General features: G+C 37.0%; 1 long non-coding RNA gene across 1 annotated transcript in view; it reads left to right on the forward strand.

Moving 5' to 3' along the window:
- Positions 1-23,279: 23,279 nt before the first annotated feature.
- LOC125110066 (uncharacterized) overlaps positions 23,280-24,045 on the forward strand; it is a 123,428-nt gene continuing 122,662 nt past the window's right edge. Inside the window, exon 1 of the long non-coding RNA XR_007130440.1 lies at positions 23,280-23,375. This is a non-coding gene — a long non-coding RNA (uncharacterized LOC125110066). The remainder of the gene's footprint in view (positions 23,376-24,045) is intronic.

The following is a 24,045-nucleotide window of genomic DNA, read 5'->3' on the forward strand; positions in this document are numbered from 1 at the left end:
ATAGTTTGCATCTCACATGGCATACCTATTCAGTATGCCATTGTTTATTTGAAAATAACACTGTAGATAAAGTTTATTTTCCATTTATACGTGGGGTTATAAAACAGATCAATATATCATCATCCATAAACATTTACTAGGGGCTTGATAGAGACACAGCAACGCACAATACTATGATACAAGGAGGAATCCATCCACCAGCTAGGGTCCAGTAGCACTGACCAAGAAAAGTATGATCTCAAAATAGTGTGTGGTATCAAGGCTAGCTTTGGTTTGCCTGGCAGATCTCATTTTGGGCTTTTTCTTAATGCCTTTCAGCCCTTCCCTAGGTAAGCCAGCTTGCTATCATTGCTCTCTGTATGCACAGTGGTTCTGCCCTGTTTGTAATCGTGCTGTGACAGGCACTTAACAAAGTGCCTCTCCTGCTGCCTTTGAGTCTATCAGCTAGCAGTTGTTTAGGTGTTCGGTTGTCATCCATCTCCCCATCTATCCTACCCAAAAGAGTTATGCTTCAGTATGTATTGCTTCAAAGTGGATAGACTGGCCGTCCTCTAGGATCTCATTGTTGGTGATCCCACCTCGCCATTTAATTAAATAGAACTTCACAACAAAGCTATCTGGAAGCCATTTATAGAGTCCTGAGCCACAGGAGCTCTTGCCGTTCTGTACACAGTGACATACGGATAGACTTTCAGTTACATTCAGAGTTCGGGGAAACTGAGCTAGCCACTTCTCTTATGGCTGAAGGCACCATGGTATTTCTGGCTCCTTTGCTCCGAATAATTCTTGTGCATTTACTAAACAATAGCTGGTGTCAAACGCAGGCTATATCCTTGGGATACTCACTTGAATATAATTATACTCTGCGCCCCAAGGACCACATTATCTTGTAATTAGGGTAAAATGTGTTAAGTGCTATAATAGAGGTTTGTGAAATATATTTTGGAAGTATAGCAGAAGAAGGAACTCTGCCTAAGTCATACAGTAGGAGGAAGAGGAAAGCAAAGATGAGACAAGCATTTAGAAGGTAAATTGTAAACTGTGTTGTAAACTTGTAAACTGTGCCGGCTAAAGGCCTATTCCCACCAGAAGTGTAAAGGCAACTCTAAGAAAGGATATGTGTCCCTGGTGAAAATTTGGTATAGAAGATGCATAAATAATCATGCATTAGCCCTCTCAGACCGTCATTTATCTCACTCTCTCTCTAACAGAAGACCCCAATCCTGTGAATTTACCCATGAATAAAAAGGTCCAGAGTCTAAGTGATTTCCCTCCTGTACACAATTAGTTGGCAGTATCTTTAGGCCTAGAATGCAGATTCGCTGACTAAAGCATGATTATATAAAAGAGGGGGATGTATCCTAGGGTTAGAATGATTTCAATTGTAGTAAGCCCCCCTCTCAGCCTCTGCAGAGGCCTTTTTTAATTTATATAATACATAGGAATTGAGATTAGCAATTAGGTGATTTCTCTCATACCAACACTGGGAATACTAAGCATTTGTGATGGTTAGGTCTTCCAAATTATAGTGAGCTGAGAAAAGTAGTGACTGGGCTTCTGGGTGGCTCAGTCAGTTAAGCATCTGCCTTCTGTTCAGGTCATGATCCCAGGGTCATGGGATTAAGCCCTGCATTAGGCTCCCTGCTCAGCGGGAAGCCTGCTTCTCCCTCCCATTCCCCCTGCTTGTGTTCCTCCTCTCGCTGTCTCTCTCTCTCTCTGTCAAATAAATAAATAAAATCTTAAAAGAAAAAAAAAGTAACAATTTCTACTCATAAAAATCATTATACATAATAAATTAAAGCTAATCTCAAAATCTGAATAATGCCTACAAACCAAGCAAATGGTTGAAAACATTATGTCATCGGAGAATAGTTTTAGCTTTAAGTTATTGAACTTCTCTGGGGTTTCTGACACTGTTGATCACAGTCTTCCATTTTCAAAAACGTTATTTATATTTACCTTTTCGATACTATTCTACTCCCCTGTCCTGGTTTTCTCTGACCTTCTGTTTGTGCCTCCTCACCAGCCTCTTTTTCACTTCCCTTAAATCGTAGTGTTCATCAAGTCTACATTTCTAGCTCCCCCGACCTTCCTTTTTTCCATTGTTGAGGGGGGGTGTTGTCTTACCTGATGTATAGCTTCTTAATGAGTTATTTTTAATGGGACCACTTAGATAACCTAGAAAGTAACCAACTGCTTTTTCTGCTTGAATGCCCAGATGGGTCTTAATCCAAACATGTTTTTTAAAGCTACCAGTGTAGTTAACACACAGTGTTAAATTAGTTTCAGGTGTACAATATAGTGATTCCATAATTCTACAAAATTTCCCAGTGCTGATCAAGATAAGCATATTACTCTTAATCCAAACATATTTAAAACCTGACATGATCTTCTTCCTTGGATCTGTTCTTCCTCCTTGGTTCTCTGTCTTTAACAACAACAACTGACCCCACAGTCCATATGTGAAACCTGGGAATCATCTTGGAAACCTCCCATTTGCTCACCCCCTAGTGACCACATGCTCCAAGTTCTAACTTTGCTTGTTTTCCCTACTTTCTACACTCATTGCCACTTCTTTTATTCATGCTTTTAATGTCTTCTTGCCTGGAAAACTGTACCTGTCATATAATTGTCTTCTCTTTGCCTATCCCATGCTTCTCCATCTCCCCACCCAGAATCTGCAGAGACCTTCTAATACATAAATATCATAACAGTTCTTCAGTACCCCCTGGTTGCTGTAAGCCTAAAATCCAAATACCTAAACTTAATCACAGGACCTTCCAAGTTTACCTTTGCCCTTGTCTGTGATAGCCAAACTGTGGAAGGAGCTGAGATGCCCTTTGACAGATAAATGGATAAAGATATTGTTCTTATATACAATGGAATATTAGCCATCAGAAAGGATGAATACCCACCATTTGCAATGACATGGATGGAACTGGAGGGGATTATGCTAAATGAAATAAGCTAATCAGAGAAAGAAAATTATCATATGATTTCACTCATATGTAGAACATAGAGAATAGCACAGAGGACCACAGGGGAAGGGAAGGGAAACTGAATGGGAAGAAATCAGAGAGGGAGACAAACCAGGAGAGTCTCTGGACTCTGAGAACCAAACTGAGAGTTGCAGAAGGGAGGGTGTTGGGGGGATGGGGTAGCTGGGTGATGGGTATTAAGGAGGGCACATGTGGTGATGAGCACTGGGTGTTATATGCAACTAATGAATCATTGAACACTACATCAAAAACTAATGGTGTACTATAAGCTGACTAATTGAACATAATCATAATAAAAAAAAGTTTACCTCTGCCCTAATCTTACACCATCTCATGTGCATCCTTATATCCCATGTATATCAGCTGCTTTAAGATCTGCAAATATATTGAGCTACCTCTGGCCACCATACATTTCACATGGTGCCCCTTCCTAACTGTTTCTCTTCTACCTGTGATGCCATTCATCTCCCTCCTTAGCTAATAACTTCTACTGATCCTTCAAATCCTGGCTCAAGCACCATCTTCTTCATGAAACCTTCCCTGATTTAGGAGCTCTGCCCCTGTTCCCTAGCAGCATCTGGGGCTTAGCTCCCTCCATGTAATTTGTTATCAGACTACAAGCTCCCTGAGGTCAGGAATGATCTTGCTTGATTTTGTATTCTCAGCTCACAGAATAGAGCCTAGAATATAGGCAAATGAAGATCTCATTTAAGCAAGCATGGTGTAAGAAGCAGAAAAAGAACTGTAAAAAAATGGATTTTTTTTTTTAAGATGCCTCTTAGACATTCAGGTAGAAATACAAACATGAGATTGACACTAAGTGGAAAAAGTTGGCAGGTGATACAGATTGGAACTGTTGTTGGTTACAGAGAGGGTGTGTGTGAAGAGAGGTGAGGCAGAAATCTAGCCCTGTAGATACATCGTGACACTCGGTAATTGGTCCCTTGAGGGATAAAGTATCTGTTTTAAATGAGCAGGAATTTCTACTTATAGCTTCTCAATAGCATTTTTGTGCTATTATGCAAAATAGTGTCTTTTGAGTACAGGCACTGTGCTCTTCTGCAGGGACATAAAGAAGGATGTGTAAGATGGATGCTTACCAGCTAGCAGAAAGCAAGACACTGCGTGCTGTAGAGCAAAGTAGGTAGGATGAGTGTTAGAATAATGGTAGAACCAAGAGTGACATAGAAATAGAACAGTGAGGCAATCCTTATTTGCTGGGAAAGGAAGATGGTTGGAAAGGTATCGTTAAGGAAATCCTCATAGAGGAGAGGACACCTCCAATTACTTGAACTGTAATGAAAGAATTACCTGTTCCAGAAGGGAAAAAAGAAATAGAACTGCAAGAGGGAAGACATGAAAGCATATAGCTATAGGGTGTGTATAGAAACTAACTACTTCGGTAATAGTAAAGCATAACTTCTTATAATGGGAAAGGCTGCTGTTTCTTTTGGACAGTCTCCAGAGGGATAGTAGTGGCCATATCCAGGATAATTGGCTTGCCATGACGAGAAGTTCCGACTTAATATATAATAATCAGGGAGCCACAAGAGGGTTTACTGAGTGAAGTGGTAAAGTCATATTTGCTACTTAGAATGGACCACTCTGGGTAGAGTGAAATGGATGCACTGGAGATGAGAAAGAAGCAGAATAATACAAGGAGAGTGAGAGACCCATTAAAAGACTTAAGATTGAACACAAATAAAAGGAGTGGAAAAGCCACTCTCCAAAAAAAATTTAGGAAGTAAAACCAGCAAAAATCAGCAACTGGAATTTCTTTCTTTCTTCTTCTTCTTTTTTTTTTTAAGATTTTATTTATTTATTTATTTGTTTTTAATTTTTTAAATTTATTTTCAGTATAACAGTATTCATTGTTTTTGCACCACACCCAGTGCTCCATGCAATCCATGCCCTCTCCAATACCCACCACCTGGTTCCCCCAACCTCCCACCCCGCGCCCCTTCAAAACCCTCAGATTGTTTTTCAGAGTCCATAGTCTCTCATGGTTCACCTCCCCTCCCAATTTCCCTCAACTCTCTTCTCCTCTCTAACTCCCCTTGTCCTCCATGCTATTTGAGCAACTGGAATTTCTAATCTGAATTTATTTCAACATTGCATCTTTAACTAAGAGATTGCCTTTTTGCTTGGAGAGATTTTAATTTTTTAAGATAAGGCCACAAAAGAGTACTAAACATCACTAGCAGGCATGGGTGCTGTTCTGCTCCCAGATGAAATTTAGGCTTCAAGAAAAATGCACTGTGTGAACCATTATGATGTGTCCACGGCACACTGTAACCATGTGGTGAGTTCACTTGGAATTGATGATCTTCTGGGCTCTTGAATAGATGCACCTAATGTGGTTTATTTTTAAAATGAGGAAATGTCCCTCCCATGAAAGGGTAAGTAGAGCAGGGAAGGCATTCTGGTACCGTATCAAGTACAATGTACACTCATTTGCTCATTCAGTCTGGAGCTTCTAAGTCCAGACTGATTTAATGAGAACTGCAAGTTATTGAAGTTGAATACAAAATACATTAAATATGAATATATTAATATATTTTATATAATATATGTTTCATTGTTGACCAAGCTAATAAGGGAAGAGTAGTGAACTTTATGTCTCAAAACATTTTAAATACCATTTTTCAAAAGATAAGTCATTTTCATAGTTATATTTTCTTCTCATGCCTATACATGCTTTCTTTGTATGTGACTTTTAATAAACTCCAGAATATTTTTAGGTTTACATAAAAGTTACAAAGATAGTATAGAGAGCTTCTATGTATCCATCACCCAGTTTCCCTAAGGTTCATACTTTATATTAACCATGATATATTTGTGAAAATTATGGAATTAACATTGGCATATTGCTATTAACTCAACTACAGACTTTATTCAGATTTCACTAGTTTCTCCAGAAATGTCTATTTTCTGTTCTAGGATACAATTCAAGTTTCCAGACTATTTAATTATCCTGTGTCCTCTACTCTGTGGTAGTTGCTCAGTCATTCCTATTTTGTATGAACTTGGCCATTTTGAAGAGTATTGTTAAGGTGTTTTCTAGAATGTCCTTTAGTTTGGGTCTGTCTGTCGTTTCTCTCATGATCAGTTTGAGGTTATGAGCTTGGGAAAAGAAAGACCACGGAAGTGAAGTATCCTTTTTGTGGTATCCTATCAGGAAATAAGATATGTAATAGCAACGTGAGCTATCACTCATGTTAACCATGATCACTTTTGTCAAGGTCATGTCTGCCATGTTTCTCCACTATAAAGTAATTATTCTTATTTTAAAGACTTAATTAATTTATTTTTGAGAGAGTGAGGATAGGCAGGGGGAGAAGCAAAGGGGAAGGGATAAAGAATCTCAAGCAGACCCCACACCAAGCATAGAGCCTGACATAGGACCCAGTCTTAGGATCCCAAGATCATGACCTGAGCTGACACCAAGAGTCAGATGCTCAACTGACTGAGCCATCCAGGTTCCCAAGTGATTATTTTTCCTTTCCATACTCTTTTCTCTGGAAGGAGTCATTAAGTGTAGCTCACATCCAACAATGTGAGTTATGCCCCACCTCCTGGAGGAGGAGATACCTACATATATTATCTGCAACTCTTCTGTAAAGGAGATTTGTCTCTTCACCCCCATTTATTTATTTGTTCAAACATTTATATCTGTGTGGACCCATAGATATTTATTTTATACTTTGGGTCATAATCCAACACTATTTTATTTCTTTTATCAAATTGTTTCACCTTTGGCCATTGGGGACCCTTTCAGTTGGCTTCTGTTCCCTTTAGCATGCCCACATCATTATGCTTTTTGAACACTAATTCATTACTTTCTGACCCTTTGGGATGCTCCAAGCTCCGCATGTGTAATCTCTTCCCCTGCCCTAGAGTTAGTCATTTCTCCAAAGAGTTCTGTTTCTTGTGATGGAGATTATTTAACAATCAAGGTCTAGACTACCACACTTCTTGAAAATACTGTTTTTCCATTGCTTATCTTGTATTCTAGGAACAAACCACAAAGGTCATCCTGTCCTATCATTTCTTGTCCAAAGAGAAGTTATGACTTAGGGAGTTGGTAAAGAATGCAAACTTCTGTTCTCCACTATTAGAAGTTGACTTTATAACTGACTCAGTGGCCTGGTGGTGTTGGCATTAATGCTGTTGTGTATTTACATAATTTTGTTATGAAAAATATTTCAGGGCTTACTGTATGTATAATTAATACCCTTCACTTTATAGAGGAACCAAAGTAGCCCCAAGTATGAAGTACGTATACAAACACACAGCAAAAGGAGTTCGTTCTTTATCGCTAGTAAATCAGGTATTTTCCATGCTAAACTCACCGTGTGTTTACTTTTATCTTTTAAATCAGTGAGACTCAACCCTGACTCCTCCTGGAGAAGATTTAAAAATCCCTATGCTCAGATCTCACTGTTAGAAATTCTTGTTTAAAAATGATCTGGAGTAGTACCTAGCAACTAGGTTTTTCTTAAAACCTTACAGATGATATAATGAACAACCAGGGTTGGAAATTACTGCTTTAACTGAACAAACTCAATCCTGTCAAGGCTCAGATATTGCAGATTATGTCTTCTTTATTGTGACGTTTCTGAGTGATGTTTGATTTATACTTGTATAACTTGACATTTCAGGTCCATAAATTTAATCTGACAAACTTGTATATCATTTACTTTATGCTTAGCACAGGGATGGATTCTCTGGGGAGGGAGAGATTAAGAACATGAATCAGTTATAGTTTCCTACATCCAAGAAGTTAAATTAATAGGGGGCATTGGTATGGTTACAAATAAGTAGGTTATGAAGTGGAGACAGGTAAGTGCTTAAAGAAGCATGAACATCAGAGAAGGAAATGGGGGTTCAGAGGAATAAGAAACAAGATCATGTTGACATAAATGGATAATTTTGTTCTTTAGCTAAAGGAAGTGGTCCCTTCCTTCTGAGATTTTATTATCCTCCATGGATGTCCTTTGCCAAAGCTGTAGCTATCCAGTGGAAGCCAGAAGTCCTATCATTTGGGGCAAAAAGTCCATTAGTATCATGTGTTAGCTAACATAGTTATTGCCCTACTTTTGATTAACCTGCCTCAAGCAGGATGCTAAGCAAACCATGTTAACAATGAATCCAGCTGTAAGAAAACTTATGTTATTTTTAGGCATCTTGACTGAAAATTGCTTTGTCCCATCACTGGGCAATGCTTTTATTACTGTTTTTACTGCTGGTAAATTAGATTGCATGTTGTAGAAATTATGCATAACTGCACTGTTTTTAATATTTGCTACTGTAATCATTTCTGTAATTATGATATGGAAGCTAGTGCTGCAAACTGTTCCTGTGGATGGCTATTTCACTGAGTTCTAATGACGATATCTAGTGAAAATTCTATCCGCAAAGACCCTGCTAACAAGTACTTCCCTGGTGATATGAAGCAGATAAGCTTTATCAGTTGCTGTTAATGAGCTTGATTTATGTTGTTGGTAGTTTAATCTGGCAAGTTATTTTGGGTTTTAGACACTTACATTCCAGCCTTCGTTATTTCCTCCCCCATTCCTGGGGGGAAAGAAAAAAAACCTTTTAGAATCCAAAACCAATAGGGTAATATTATTCATATACCACATTTTCTTGTTAAAAAAAAAAGCAAAAGAACAAAAACTCTCTCCTAGGTGCAATGTCAAGTTGTGTAATACATACTAAAAACAAGACACCTGAAAACCGTTAAATGAATAAAGACCAATTATTAATCATGGGATAGCTTTTGTGTTTGCTCTAGGAGTTTCCTAAAATACCACAATTAATGGGTCCATTACCAGTTTTCACAAAGTCAGGTGATGCTTCAGCAGCTGTTGCTTCCTGGTTGAGTTTGTTGTTCATCATTAGTTTATTCTACCTGATTCATACTGTTGCCAGAAAATGCACATCTACACAGTGTAAGCACATCCCAGAAGAGAAAAAAAAAATCCAACGTAGCCTTACATATAAATAAAGAGAGCAGTAGCCACAGTGGTTTCATTTGTGGGTTCTCCAGTTGAGTTCACTCTTCCCGGAACCCATTTCCTAAACACCAGCCCAAATACCATGCTGTCTGGAATTCTGCCATGTGAGCTTAGGAAACAATTTTCTCCCTTTATCATCCTGCTAAAAAATTCTAGTTTTCTGGGAAACTAACACATGAAGTTTTGACAGGCATATATGTATATATATATGCATCCCTCAGTGAATCAATGAATTATGTCAACTTGGCCAAAATGGAATGGACTGCCTCCAGCTGTAGTGAATTCTTCCACTTTGAGGTGTCAAAGCAAGAGGCTAGAGGAAGTTGGTAAGCATTCAGCACTTGAATTGGTATGAGACTACTAAATGGTATACATTTTTCTTCCAACTCTGAGTTTCTATCATTGCATCAGGCAATGAACTCTCTGAACCTTTGCCTTACCTGTAAAAGTGACTGCTAGGATTTCTTCAATCTCTTCAAGCTTCGTAATTCAACTCTTACAGTATGAGAGAATATGGCAGGGTAATATACAGGAGAGGACATGAGAAGAAGAAAAGAGAGAAAGAATCGTTGAAGAATTGCTTTACGATCTTTATAAAGGAGATATTGGTTTGATTTTTCTTTGATGGATAATAATTCACCTGGAGTCTTAGAGTGTGGATGGCTAGAGCATTCTCTGAGCTCAAAGGACATTTTCTCTTTCACCTGCAAGGCAGTTTTGGAGGGTGGCATGCTATATGTCTTTGCCAACATTTGAAAGTCCTTTAAATGAGATGGAAATAATATCAACACAGGGAATTCACCTCTTGATAAGTCCAGCTGAAGTTGAAAAAGTTTTCAAACTCTTATCCACCCTTCTTGCTAACTCTTTTTTCCCCCTAATTGCTCATTTATCATAATCTGAACAGTGAGTTGCAACCCAATTTCTGATCTTTTCTGCTGTCTTCTCCATCCAATTTCCCATTTCCCCTTCCTCCTCTATGTCCTTCTCTGTATTTCTTTGTATACAGCTCTCTGGTTAAGGAGTAGATCATGGCACCAAAATGAAAGCACATAGCATTTTTCCCCTTGGGAATGATGAAGCCTGATGTTCAATTGAAGAGAGTTAAGGAAACGTATTTTTTTCGGTAGGATGCCACTGCCACCATTCTTCCCCTAGAACACCTTGCTTTTTTTTTTTTTTTTTATGTTTCTCTACACACAAAATCTTTCTTCTTTTTCATTCAGTTTTGTAAAACACTGATGAGGGTATTGACCCAACTAAAAGCAGAGATAATCAGACAAATTCATTTGAGCATTTACTTTCTAATTTTCGTTTGTGAGTACCCTGTTTATGAAGACGAGCAGCATTCTTCTGGCCTCTTGATTTTGTATCACTAGTAATTTTCTCCTCCTGTCTAAGCATACTAAAACTGAAAAATGTTTTATGAGTTAGATCACTAACAATGACATCATTCGAACACTATCACCTAGGTAATGGAATAATTACCATAGCAACAGAGCCTTTATCATTTAGTAGCTATAAAATTTTGACAGATGGGAGAGACTGATTGCAGATTTAAAGCAGAACATAAATGTAGCATTTCTTAGTGGCCAAAGTCACTGTAATAGCTTAGAAATTGCTATCTTTTCATAAAGATAAATGGAATGTGAGGTATATATATTTCTGTTTACCTCTGAACTTAATTTCACTTTTGGACAAAAGAACATTTTCTTTGTAAAACTGAGATTAGATTATTAAATACAGGGACACTAACAGAATGTTTAAAAATTATAAAATTTTAGGAGAGTAGTAGAAAAATAACTATAAAATGATTGTTCTTACTAAACTGAGTGCAGTTCTTGTAACTACAACCTCCACCTGATGAAAATTGTTAAATTTTCTTCTTCTTCATTTTTGACTTTACAAGTTTTGACTAACTTAAGTCCTGGGTATGTTTGTGTCTGCATATTTGTGTGTGTTTGTGTGTGTGTGTGTGTGTGTGTGTGTTTATGTCTTCCTCTCCTTCTAGTTAAAGTGAAGTTAATGTACATTTTTCAGGTGACACACCAGCATGTGGATGGTTTGAATTTATCACCTAAATAAAGGGGAGGCAGATCAAAAAGCCATTTAGGTATTTCTTCTTATTCCTCTACCAAAACCAAAATATATATAAAACCAAATGTGGATAATCAACTTAGTTTCTTGTTTTTAATTCACTCATCTCTGAGAAAATGATTAATAAGGGGGAGAAGTGGGCCCAGTAAGTTATCTTTTATTGGACCAGTCAAGCTTCCAAAAATACCACCAATTTCATTGCCAAAGAAGTACAGGGTGTTAAGGGAGAGAGTGAACAAAAAGAGAATGCTTGTTTAATAATAATGTGTTTCTTGGCCTTTCTAGGCACTGAGGAGTAAATTCACTAATAAGATCTTTTAGGCTATAGCAAGTCATTTTTACTAAAAAATAATATGTATATGTATACTTTAATGTGTTTATCAATGAAGGCCTTGAGAAAATCAGCATTAGTATATATTACCCTAACAATGTTTATAGACAACACTAATACTTTTAGGATTTTTCTTTATTTGACTTCTCTAACTCACTAGAATTTTTTTCTTAAGATTTTATTTATTTATTTGAGAGAGGGGGAGAGAAAGCACAAGCAGGTGTAGTGGCAGGCAGACAGAGAGGGAAAAGCAGGCTCTCCTCTAGCAGAGCCGGACTTGGGGCTGGATCTCCAGACCCTGGGATCATGACCTGAGCAAAAGGCAGATGCTTAACCAATTGAGTCACCCAGGTGCCTTTGTTTTTATTTTTTATTGATTTTTTAATATTTTAAAAAATTTTATTTATTTTGGAGAGATGAAGTGAGGGGAGAAGAAGAGAGGGAGGGAGAGAGAGAATCTCAAGCAGACTCCGCACTGAGTACAGAGCCCAATGCAGGGCTTGATCCCATGACCCTGAAGTAATGACCTGAGCCAAAATCAAGAGTCAGATGCTTAACCGACTGAGCCAACCAAGCACCCCCACCTTTATTTTTATACTTGCACAATCTCGTCTTCTAGCTGTGATTAATGTGAGAACTGGGGTGAGTTAAAGGAGGAAATGATCATCTGAAACCCAGTCTGACATACCCATCTCTAGAACAGAGGGAAACAATGGAAGGCTAATGAACTAATACATGATGGCAGGCCCTCAGTCAGATGTGCAAATGAAATTCTCCTTAAGCTTATTTCATTTCAGAGGTCAGTAGGAAATATTAGAATTAGTTTCTTCTTTGTTTAAAGAAACCTTTCCCTAAAGAAATTACAGAAGATAAAATTTTCCCAATTGAAGTTACTGTGACTATACCTTTGGCAATAGATAGTGTAAGTCTAGGAAGAAAAATATATAGGTCCCAAGAGTCAGGGTTCCCAGTACAGAGGATTGGGGAGGGGAATTCCCAGGGTGAAGGTAAAGAGAAGACGGAGGATACTAGTTGTGCATTGGACCTATAAAGCAATCAGACAAGATGGAACAGTGGGATAAAAGACCCTAGAAGCTATGATCCAAAAGAAAAAAAGAGAAGTAGCAGAATTTAGAAATTACTTGATGTTTGGCTATATTAACAATAGTTTCAAAAGTTTTACCTTTCTAAAATGGATACAACTTTTTTGAGAAGACCATAAAGAACATATGAGTATATGGTACAGGGAGCTTGCACAGGTTATCTCTACAGGTTGAAAATTGATAACTAAAGAAATATTAACATAAGCTTATTATTTATTTTTTTTCAAAGAGCTAGGTCTCAGGTTCTTGAAAAAGACATTTTGGGGTTGTAGAGAATGTACAGCTCAAGGAGGCGGGGAGAGAATTTATGATTGCATCTTTCTAAAGTAACTGCTGTGAGAAAAGTAAGGACAGGGTCAATACCCAATAATAAACCTTTGTGAAGTGTAGTTAGATGAGACTGAGAATAGAAAGAGGGAGAATTTAATTTTATCTGAGGCTAATATAACATTGAAACCAAAAAAGAAAAGAACTTACTTAAAAGGAAAATTCAGGTCATTATCATTCATGAATATTGAAATAAAACTCCCAAACAAAATATTAGCTACTGTGTCAAGGAATACATTTTTTTTAAGGATTTTATTTATTCATTTGACAGAAATCACAAGCAGGCAGAGAGAGAGAGAGGAGGAAGCAGGCTCCCCACTGAGCAGAGAGCCCGATGCGGGGCTCGATCCCAGGACCCTGAGATCATGACCTGAGCTGAAGGAAGAGGCTTTAACCCACTGAGCCACCCAGGCGCCCCAAGTCAAGGAATACATTTTAAAACTATGTTGGTTTTATTATCCTGGGAATGAAGAGTTGAATTTATTATTTATTTATTTTTTAAAGGTTTTATTTATTTTATTTGACAGAGAGAGTGAGAGCACTAGCAGAGGGAAGTAGCAGAAGGAGAGGGAGAAGCAAACTACCTGCTGGGTAGGAAGCCTAATAAAAGGCTCGATCCCAGGACCCTGGCATCCTGACCTGAGCTGAAGGCTGACCCTTAACAAACTGAGCCACCCAGGTGATCCAAGGAATTGAATTTAGATTTAAGTATCTATTAATGTAGTTTACCATATAAACAGATTAAAAGAGAAAATCGACATGATCATTGCAATATTTGCTAAAAAAAAAAAAAAAATCCAACAGAATTCAACACCAGTTCATGAGTTTAAAAAAGAAAACATAAAGTTAGAAAGCTACCAAGAGAAGTTTTCTTTTTATAGTAAAGGGTATTTTCAAAACTACTTATAAACCTATTTACAAACCTTACAGCAAAATCATAATAATGTAAACATTAGAAGCATATCTATCATTTTTAGCTGCATCAAATAAAAAAGAATTGTAAGTGTAAATAAAGATGCTCATGATTTTTATGGAGAAAATTATGAAACTTTATTGAAAGACATTAAAGACAACCTACATAAAAAAGAAATATCATGTTCATTAATAGTTTCAATATCACAGAAGTAGCTATTCTCATTAATCTATATGTTCAATAAGAAGGCAAAGAAATCCTGACAGGGATTTTAATGAAATTGGACAAGCTGATTCTAAAATTAATATGGAAAAAAAAAAAAGCCAAAAATAACAAGACATTCCTGAAGAAGAATAGAGTAAGGGGACTTGTTTTATAGTAAATCTTATTATAAATCTACTTTAACGAATAGTGGGAGTACTGATAGAAGGCCCAAAAGCATGCTCTTACATTATGAAATAAGTGGTCTTGCAGTTGAATGGAGAAAGGATTTTGGAAATTTTTGTAGAACAAAATAATACATAGAGGTAAAATAGAATTTGATCCCAATTTTATAAAATATCCAGATTGAGTTTAAAGTGATTGCATAGGAGCATCTGGTTGGCTCAGTCACTTAAGCATCTGACTCTTGATTTTGGCTCAAGACCTTGATCTCAGGGTCCTGGGATCGAGCTCTGCATTGGGCTCTGTGCTCAGTGCAGAGTCTGCTTGTCCCCCTTCATCTCCTCCTCCCCTCGCTCTCTCTCTCTCTCTCTCAAATAAATAAATAAGTAATTTTTAAAAAAAATTTTAAAAAAACTGAAGTGACTGCATAATCTAAACATGAATCTTAGAATATAATTGAAGGAAATATCCTTGTGATTTGAGGGTTGAGAAGAATTTCTTAACCAAGACAGAAAAAACACAAAACATAAAAATTGGTGAGTATAAGTGTATTAATTATCTTAGTCCATCAAAATACACCATTTAACAAGTGAAAAGAAAAGGTCACCAGTTAGAAGAAGATATTTGCAAGACCTAATTACCAAATGACTGGAATACAGAATATATGAAGTGTTCCTCCAGATCGATAAGAAAAAGGTAAAAAAAAAAAAAACAATTTTAAGATGGGGAAAATAGATTTTTATTTTCTTATAAAGTTAAACATATGCTTATCATATTGCCATATGATTCCTTGGTACTTACTCAATAAAAATGAAAACTTAAGATCCCATACCAAAGACCCACAAGTGAATGTTCATAGCAGCTTTATTTGAAATAGCGCCCAACTAGAAACAACATGAATGCCCTCCAGTGGATGAATGGGTAAACAAAATATGGCATATTTATCCAGGGGAATACTACTCAACAATTAAGAGGGAAGAATTGTTGATATATGCAGTTACTTAGATGGAACTCAAGAGCATTATATAAATGAAAAAGAAATCAAATCTCAAAAGGTTGCATACTATGTGATTGAATTTTTATAATATTCTCAAAATAGCAACATTACAGTGATGGAGAAAATACCATTGGTTTCCAGGGGTCAGGGTTATTGGGGAGAGACTGTAACTGCAAATGCATAGCACAAGGGAGTTTCTTTGGACTGATCAAACAGTTCTCTGTCCTTATTGTGGTCGTGATTAAACAAATCTATATTTCATAGAACTCCCCCCCACACACACACCCATGAATTAATGCATGGAAAAACAAATAACATCTGAAGAACATATGTGGTATATTTAGTACGGCACTGCCAATATTCCAATCTTGATAATTGTTCTATGGTTATGGAATATGTTATCATTGAAGGAAGTTGAGTGAAGGCCCTACAACAGGAACTCTATATTATTTTTTGAATTTCCATGTGAATCTGAAATGGTTTCTAAACAAAAAGATAAAGAAAAGAGGACATAGAAGCCAGTTTGATACATCTCCTGTTGGCCCAAACTGGGATAATTAGAACATCAGAATAAACAATGATAGTAACAGAATATGTCTTCCAGGAAACAGTAAGACAGAATTAGAAGTACAATAGTTTATTGGGGGAAGTGCCTATGAAGGATAAAGGAGAGAGACAGCAGAAATAGGCAGGGAGAACCTAGTATGCAGTGGAAAACTGATTGCTATGAAGAGGAGGTGGAAGGAAGGAGAAGGGAAGTTCTCAGATTATAGTGCAGCTCTGAGAAAGTCTTGTTCAGGCTGATGTCCAGCCCAAGAGAAGATTTCATATTTACAGGAAGCTATTACGGGGCCTAACTGTAGCACCTCTACCATGCCCAGCATTGACCAGGAACAGCAGTCCCACGAGAACTGGGCTGGGCATGAACGTGCACGGGATCTGAAGGTGCAGCAACAGGAGGCTCTCAGACATCCACAACCTCAGAACAGATTCTTGTTAAAGAGCTGAATGGTGCATTTCCATGATCACAGAAAGTAGAATTCACTGAATTAAGATGAGTCCATGAACCCATTCTGGTAGAATTTTATAAATAGATAAATGAAGAAAAACTCATTTTTAATATATAAAATGGCAATTGATAAATGAAGAAGAGAGTCACCACTTACCCACTATATCATAGTAAAAATAGTAAAAACTGATGATTCAGGCAAGAACCATTGATGGATGCTAAAATTAATAACTAAAGGTTTGATGAGGAAAGAGCATTTTTTTAATTTTTAAATTTTTTTATTAACATAGAATGTATTATTAGCCCCAGGGGTACGGGTCTGTGAATCTCTAGGTTTATACACTTCATGCACTCACCATAGCACGTACCTTCCCCAATGTCCATAACCCCACCACCCTCTCTGACCCTCCCTCCCCCCAGCAACCCTTAGCTTGTTTTGTGAGATTAAGAGTCTCTTATGGTTTGTCTCCTTTCCAATCCCATCTTTTTTCATTTATTCTAGGAAAGAGCATTTAGATAGCACTGTTGGTGAGAACGTAAGTTGGTAAAGCTGCTATGGAAAATAGTCTGGAGACTTCTCAAAATATTAAAAATAGAATTACAGTATGATCCATCAGTCCCACTTCCGGCATACATTCAAAGCAAATAAAGATAGATTCTTGAAGAGATATCTGAGCTCCCGTATATAAATAGAATATTATTCAGCCATGAGGAAGGACCTGCTGTGGACAACATAGATGGATCTTGAGGTTATTATACTAAGTAAAATAAGTCAGACAGAGAAAGACAATTATGTATGATATTACTTTTATGTGGAATTTTAAAAAACCAAACCCAGAGAAGCAGAGACTAGATAGACTAGAATAGAATAGTGGTTACCAGGAGCTGGCAGATGGAGAGGAAGAGGACACATTAGTCAGAGTGCACATTCCCAGTTATATGAATAAGTTCTGAGAATCTAATGTATAGCATAGTGATTATAGTTAATAATACTGTATTACATACTTGAAAGTGGCTAAGAAAGTAGATTTTAAATGTTCTCACTGCAAAAAAAGAAAAGAAATGGTAATTATTTAACATAATGCAGGTGTTAGCTAATGTTATTGTAATAATTTCAAAACATATAAGTGTATCAAATCAACACATTGTAAACCTTAAACTTACACAATGTTATATGTCAGTTGTGTCCCAATAATGCTAGAAAGAAAGAAAAAATTAAATTTTGTGTATTGGGTGATATTTTTTATAATATATGAAATGATGATAAGTGTTTATCTAAAATGATCATGTTGGGTGAACCGCAGGTATTCTACCACTAAGCAATATATATACATTCTAAAATTACAGTGTTTTTTAGTGGATAGAGACAGTTCTGTCTTCCAAGCAGATCATGGTCTATTTAAATTATAATTTGAACTCTTATTGTCAATACCCCAATACATGTTGAACAAATTAAAATAACTAATATGAAAAAGGGCAGTTTGGACATCTAATATTAGAGCTATTAAAAGGGTAATTACCTTCCCTGTATTCAAAAATTTGCAATGGAAAAATACAGGTTACTTCATAATAGAGACATACCGTTTAACACAACAGACAAGTAACAAAAGCAAAGAAAAAAGGAATGTCAGCAGCTAGATGATAGATTTCATAGCCTCAGAATCTTTGCATTTCCATGTTGGAGATTCCCCGATCCCTAAGTATTTCTGTTTTAAAATAACATATCGAGCAAGCTGATGTTTTCTTTTCCAGTTACTTTCACAATTATAATCACATTTCATGCTCACTAAAGTGCTGTTAGAGTCTAAAGGCAGATTTAAGATTTATGAAGAATTGAGAGAACAAGAATGTTGTAGAGGAAAAGAACTTTTGGCACTATTACTTAACTATTTTTTAGGTTATTTTTATGCAGTTATCACAATGAATAAAATGGTTGTAGACAATATGAGCAGAAATGAGACCTTGAAATTAACATAATCAAGCTGGTTATTTTATGTTGCTGATTTGTATTTGCTTGAGCTTCTTAGGATCAGGTACAGTGAACATAAACAGGACCGTTCCTAAGAAGGAAAAATAAGGTTTGTTTGTGACAGATGATACTGACCAATTCTCTATAGCTCTAAGTACCTAGATGTGTAGGTTTATTGTAATATGCTGCCTGTCTAACTGCTAGGACAAGAATAAATTATTGTTGTGGTGTTTTTTTTTTCTTTTTTAGAAAGCATGATTGACCCTTGGCCAGTAACAAGTATTCTTTCTCTTATTTGAACTCCCATTGCCCCTTTTCTCTAGTTTTCTTAGAATATCCATCATTCTTTGATACTGTTAGGATATGATTTTACATGTTAGACCGTAAGGTTTTGATAGTGAGAACAGTATCTTTGCTCTCCTTATACTCTGCATAGTACCTAGTACAAGGTCTTGTGAAAACAGGCAATTAGTCACAATTGTGGAGTGAAATGATAGGACATGATCAATGGGCCCCCTGAATTATCTCTCAGGCCATTCTGCCATACAGTCTTTATGAATGGAGGAGGCCACTTCTAGCTTTCATTCTTCTGTTTGTTCTCTGAGGGAAGCAGTTGAACAGTCCACTGCCAGATGTATGGAGATATATTATAGATAGTCACATACCTGGGGTGCATAAGTAAAAGAGACAGAAACTATACCCAGATAACAAAACTGGAGATAATGATAGGGGATGCTTGATGTGAGAAATACCATAATGCACATAGAAAAAAAGGGGGGAAAGAGACTAATAAAGGGATAATCTCAGTGGGTTAACAAGTGGCAGAAAGGTGGAATAAAATCCTCCCAGTTCTATGATAATATGGGCTGTGAGTTTAGCCATAAGTCCTCAGAAAAGAGGATGGGGTTCACTGGTCTACTAGACAGATGTCATTTAATCATGGCCTTTTGGGGCAAAGACAAAATGGTGTAAGCATAATTCCTTGGAATAGTACATGATTTATTAAGGGTAAAACAGTGAGATACCAAGGAAGAAGTGGGGTGGACAGCAGGCAAATTTCCTTCGGAAGACTGCAGGATGGTACAACGTGTTATTTATAAAATGTCGTGTTGTCACATGAGCAGACATTATCACATATGAAGAAAAATGGCATTTAGTCTTGATAACTCATCCTCTAAAAATGTAAATTGCAGAATTGCCATTTGGAAGTTCTGGTTGCAAAATAAGCTACTTGTGTTATTTCCCGTTACTCTTTGATGTTCCACTAAAGGTCAGACATTCTTCATGTACATTGAAGGAATAACAGAAATGAGGGCCACTATTCCCTTGCATAAACACTTTTTTTCCTACTGGACTGATCTACTGATGCACCTCTGCATGTCTGTCTTTTTCCTACTACTCTATCTTTGGTCACACTATTCCCCACAACTGGAATGTTCTCTCCTTCCTTGCCTTTACTTAAACCTATAGCCATTTTTCATTATTGTAAGTACTGTCTTCTTGCAGATATATATATATATATATATATATATACATATACATATACATATATATATTATCTTTAAACATTTTTTTTCTTCAATACATTCTTCATATCATTGCTTTGGTATTTATCAGTAAAATTTACTCACTGTAACTATATTGTATTTCATTGTATTGTAATTTCTTTTTTGTTTTATAATATCAAACCTTTTGAGAGAAATGGATTGCCTTCTGCCATATGCCCGTCAAGGTCACAATTTCCTTCACTGTCCTGCCAAAGAATTACAAAACAGGTTATTTCCAACATTTCTTTGTTAAGAATATTCATGAGACCCCAATTGTCAGGAAGCCACCTCCTAACGGTAATTTTTCACATGTGTAGTACTCAGCCAAGATTTGACGGTTGCTTATAGGGAAATTGTAGATCTTTGGATTTGGTGAGGTTAGGGGCCAAAACTACTGCTACCAACAGTTACTGGTTTATTCGCTGGGCACATAGGAAATGGGGTAGTACAGAATCCTGGGTCTGCTTCTCCTCAGCACTGACGGTGTTCATAGCATGCACACAGTTAAATTAAAACCTTGATAAAAGGCAAACATAATAGTGTGTTTTTAAGATATACTTACCTAAATGAGAAATGCAGTTATTATATATAATAATATAATTAAGATATAATAGATATATTTGTATATATTTATATCCTATATAAATATATAATATGTGTGTGTGTATATATATACACACACACACACAGAAAAAAACCTGCTGAGGGAGACAAGTAAGCTCCAAGAAGCTTGGTGAATAGGATTTTAGGGTTAGTGCAGGTTTTACTGAATCTTGGTAATTAATGAACTCATCCATTCTTTTTATTTTCTATTAAGTTGAATTCCCACTGTGTGCCAGCCATTGAGCTAAACATAAGAGTAATTAAGTTTTGCAGTTAAGCTGCCAAAATTAAAATTTGTTTGTGTATTATCTAAACAATGTGGGTATTAGCAAGTTTCTTAACTTTCTAAGTCTCAGTTTTCCTGTAAAATGGAAATATCCTAGTAATCAGTTCATATGATTAATGTGAGTATGGCACAAATTAATCTAAAGTAATGGTTTTACTAATGTGTTGTGTTTATAAGTACTTAATAAAATAGATATTATTATTATTATTATTGACTTGTACTTTGTTATTACTATGATGATTATCATTAATTTGGATTTTATGCAGATCAATTCATAAACATCTCTTACTACCAAGTATTAGTGGGGCCATAGTACCAGAATCAGGTACTGAAAAGAGTTGATTATTGGTCTTTCAGCAGTTTTAACTACAGTCTTTGTATCTATGTTAGATAATGCACAAATTAAATTACATTAGATATAATGGATTTGGTTCTGGTTATATGGAAATAAATGAAGACTACACAAATGAGCAAACCCAAAGCTGTTAACTCAGAGTTTGCTATAGCAAGGGAGTCAGCCACCACCACCTGTGTTTTGACAGAAACTCAGAGACAGGCAGAGAAATGGGAAAGCTTTACAGTAACAAAACAGGAAGGCTTCACATGTGTCGGGTTGGGAGGCTGTTGGAGTGGTGGAAGTTGCAAGTGCACTAAAAGCAGGGCATGCTATGTGAGTGGTGATTCTACATACTTGGCTCCTTCTGGATGGTTCTCAATTTGAAGTTGGAACAAATATTTGGAAAGTTGTCAAGGCATAGCCATTTGGGGCTAATTGTTGCAGGGGTTACTGTTTGAGTTCCTGGATTGCTCCTGACGATAGTAGTGTGACTTCCTACAAATCTCATTTATAGCAAGCTGGCTTCTTAGTCTGGTTATTGTAGCTAACAGGTTAGTTTCATGGACAGCTTGCTGTAAATTGTGGGTCAGAGCTGTATTTTTATATATGGTCTCATCATCCATTTACATACTCAGTCTCTCAGAAGTGTGGAGTCTGGAGCTAGGGCACATACCTTATTAGTATATGTGACCTTAGGCAAACTGGTACATCTCTTTATGCTTCAGTTACTTACCCTACCAGATGGAATCAGAATAGTTATTAACATTAGGTAGAGCCCTTAAAACAGTACCTAGCACAAAATATTAGATTTTATTCTATTATACAATCAATAGAAGAGAAGAACATCTCTTGGATGAAATGCATAGAATATTACAGTTCTCCAACTGCCTCTTAAATTTTAATAATACCATTTTGCACCAGTACAAGTTCTACTTTCACTTAAGATGTATAGTATTAGCTCAGGTAAATTCCCACTAAAGAAAAAAAATGTATTTCCTTGGAAGCTATGCAGATTGTCAGTTCTTGTCTACTTTCTCCCCCTATGGCCTAGCAATGCACCATCCTGGGTGGAATATATTGCACTACCCCATCCATACTGGTCACTCAACTTGCTTTTGCTAAAGAAATACTTGTGGACATGAAGCGAGCAGAGGCCTTAAATGTATTTGCACAATTTTGGCTTCCTCCCTTGTGTTCCCCTCATTGTCAGGAGAAGAGTGTGTCCCTGAAAGCTACTATCCCTTTAGTCTGAGCCCCATAGCAAGTTAGGAGAAGCACATCTTTACCCTCCCAGAACCCAGAGCCAAGCCCAGTCTACCCCAAAGCAGAAGCCCTCAGCTGATCCTCAGATCTGTGAGAAAGAGGAACGCTCACTGTTGTAAGCCGGTGGGTTCTGGGAGTAGTTTGTCGCACGGTGTTACTGCAATGGCAGCCCAACAGAGAGGAATGATGGTTAAATCTTTGACTTGCAATTTTGTCCTTACTGGATGAAAAGAGTCCTTTGTCTCTTTAAAGAGGGGGAGTCTTGAGGAACTGAGACAGAGAATAGTAATGATTGGATAAGGCACAAGTGATTGAAAAAGTTGGGATTCGTGAGGCACTACCGGCATGATATGTTGTTTGCTGAGGCTAGTAGAGGGTCCAGTGGTCTGAGGGCATTAGGCGCACAGAGGGAGGAGTTACGCTGAGAGAGAGTTTGAGCAAAAGAATACAAGGGGATGAAGTGAATGTATATTTCACTTCGTTGTTGTAAATAGGTTAAAAACAAAGCGTTATTTTATCTGCCTAAAGTGAATATTCCCTAAGAGCAGGGAGAAAGAAACCTGTACTTAGAAATAAAAATTATTCATGGGTAATAATTATAAATCAGAAAAACATACACTTTTGAGAAAAATCTCCTATCATTTTATGGAAGAAAGTCAACCAAGGGTTTCATGCTGACCATCGGCATTTCCTATTTATGAGAACACAGAAGCATGGCCTTTAGAAATCCTGTATGTATTTGAACTGCTTTTGCAATCTGGCATCAGAATCCATTTTAATTCCATGCAGCTCTTGGGGTACCTGGGTGGCTCAGTCTTTAAGCATCTGCCTTCAGCTCAGGTCATGATCCTGGGGTCCTGGGATCAAGCCCCACATTGGGCCCCCTACTCCGTGGGAAGCCTGTCCTCCCTCTCCCACTCCCCCTGCTTGTGTTCCCTCTCTCTCTCTGTGTGTCTCTGTCAAATAAATAAAATATTTAAAAAAATAATAATTCTATGCAACTCTTGATGATTTTGTGTAGAATCAACAATCTTTGAAGTGGATTCTGTCAGCACGGTGCAGCTAACTCCTTCTTAAGTCTCTGTGTCACATGTAGGTAAAGTTTCTGAGTGAAGCACCAGAATCTATACAGACGAATAGTGTTTTCTTGGCAACGGAGAAGCACTGCCATGTGCTCCAAACCAGACAAAGTGTGCAGTATTACTCATAATTATCTTTATTCATCAGAATTCTCTGGATTTCAGGTGGCGGTCCCATTTACCCAGTGGGCGGGCTTGGCTGTACTCCCACCAATCCTAATGCAGTATATTTCTTTTAACCATTGTTTTTATTTGGCAAAGCAATAGGCTCAACGAAGTCACTGTCAGTACAGTGTAGGGCTTAAAATAAAATGTGCATTGTTCTCCTACTTACTGCAGACAAAGGAACATTAATAAAAGTGAGAAAATGAAAAGGTATACACCAATGAGGATTAGTCATAATTACAATAAAGCGAATTCATTTGTCAGAAAGAAATCAAATGCTTTCTGTAATAATGTCTAGAAATAGAAAAACCATCACCGAAACTGTACCAAGAATCTTCCATGTCTATATTAACCTCTCTTTGGCTTACCATTTCTTTCCATCTATCTTCAGTGCTTCTTTGGAATAGAATTTATAAACAAATCTGCCTTGTGGTCTCAATGACAGATAACTTGATGTGTTGCTTGATGTGTTGCTTTTTGAGCTTTAACAAAAAGTAATTATTTTTAATCACAGGCAATGAAGCTAAAGTGGTGTTACTCTAGTTAACTATGTAGAATTAGTGGGTTGAATGTTCTTAGATGAAAGATTGGGGCAGAACAGACTTTCCTAGCATAT

The sequence above is a fragment of the Lutra lutra genome, chromosome 9 (assembly GCF_902655055.1).
Source record: "Lutra lutra chromosome 9, mLutLut1.2, whole genome shotgun sequence".
Taxonomy (NCBI): domain Eukaryota; kingdom Metazoa; phylum Chordata; class Mammalia; order Carnivora; family Mustelidae; genus Lutra; species Lutra lutra.